The sequence below is a fragment of the Pelmatolapia mariae genome, linkage group LG22 (genome assembly GCF_036321145.2).
Source record: "Pelmatolapia mariae isolate MD_Pm_ZW linkage group LG22, Pm_UMD_F_2, whole genome shotgun sequence".
In the NCBI taxonomy this organism is placed as follows: Eukaryota; Metazoa; Chordata; class Actinopteri; order Cichliformes; family Cichlidae; genus Pelmatolapia; species Pelmatolapia mariae.
The window spans coordinates 21,818,635-21,820,437 of NC_086245.2; positions in this window are offsets into that span (position 1 = coordinate 21,818,635).

Sequence of the window (1,803 nt, forward strand, 5' to 3'; positions counted from 1 at the left end):
GCCTAATTAACTCTAGACCAATAAAACTACATTGCTCTTGCTAAAACGCTGAACTTCTAGTGTCTTCTTTGGATTACTTGCTCTCAAGACTTTGAGTTAACACATTGTCCTCATTGGATAGCAGCAGTAAAAAGCAGACAGGAAGTGTGGGTAAATGGAGTAGGAGTATAACAACTGAACCATGGATTCGCTGCTAATGGTATTTGTGTACGTATGCTGTGTACTCTGAGCAAATTTTGCAGAGATATCAGTCTTTGTGGTTTATTTAAAAGCTATTCTGGGGTTTTGGTTAAATAATGGTCTTCATCTCCAGATATTATTCATTGTTGCAAGGAGCTGTTACAGATGTTTTTGATGTTTCTAACATATTTAACTGCAAAACCATCCATACTTACAGCAGCAGCATGGGTAAGCCTATATTTCAGTGAAACTGAGAGATGATTATGTCCAGGACAGTAAAAACTTGGATCTCATGCAAATAAAATGTGCATTTATACGTACAAACACTTACTAGGTTCACATTTACAACTGCTTGTTAATGTAAATATGTAATCAGCGAGTCACATAGCAACAACTCAATGTGTTTAGGCTCATAAAGTTGGTCAAAATGACCTGCTGGAGTTCAAACCAAGCCTCTGAGTGGACAAGAAAGGTGATTTGAGTTTGAACAGTTGTTGGTGCCAGATAAGCTGATCTGAGTGTTTCAAAAACTGCTGAGCTGCTGGGATGTTTCCTGCACAACCATCTCTACACCAAAAAAAAGGGGAAAATATCCAGTGAGCAGCAGTTTGGGCAAAAAATTGTTGATACCAGCCGTCAGAGGAGAATAGCCAGACTGCTTCGAAATCAACAACTCAAATGACTATTTATTACAACCACAGCAATTTTTAAATGCACAACACGTTGAACTTTGGAGATGGGCTACACCAGCAGAAGGCCATACCACTGTTGTTATGCTGTTAGCTAAGGAAAGGAAAGAGAAGCTACTTCTGTTCTCCAATCAGAGGAGAAAATTGGAAAAATGTTGCCTGGTCTGATGCCGTGATTTCTACTGCAAGATGGTAGTGAGAGAATTTGCCATAAGTGACATGATGAAAGCATTGGTTCATCCTACTTCTTATCAATGGTTCAGGCTAGTGATGATGTAATGGTGAGGCTGATATTTTCTTGGCACAGTTTGAGCCCTTTAGTACCAGTTCAGCATCATTTAAACCCCAGACTATTACCTGACTGTTGTTGCTGACACAGCTATCCCTTTGACTACAGTGTGGCCATCCTCCGGCATGCTTCCAGAAGGATAACATGCCATGTCACTAAACTCTAATCATAAACTAGTTTCTTGAGCATGATAATGAGTTCGATGTACTCAAATGGCCTCCAGTCAGCAGATCTCAATCCAATAGAGCACCTTTGGGATATATTGTAATGGGAGATTCACATAATGAATGTTCAGCTAATAAATCTGCAGAAACTGATATCAATATGAACCAAAATCTCTGCCAGTAAGATTTAAAGCAGTTGCTTGCAAGGTGTACCTAATAAAGTGGTCATTAGTGCATGTTTTGGTGGTTGAAATGGAGTCATTAATTGTGACCTTTCAACCGTGATGCACCGAAGCTTTATATGGAAGCTGTAATTAGTTTTTTTTTCCACTGCTCATTGCAGCAGCATCACAGGTCTGTTTCCCCAGCTGTCATCGCAGCACTCCTCTTGCTTGTGTCATGCGTCACTATAGCTGAAAGCTCCATCAACTCTTGCAGAAAAACAGAGGCATGCGCACAAGTCATTTAAAAACTAGTTTAT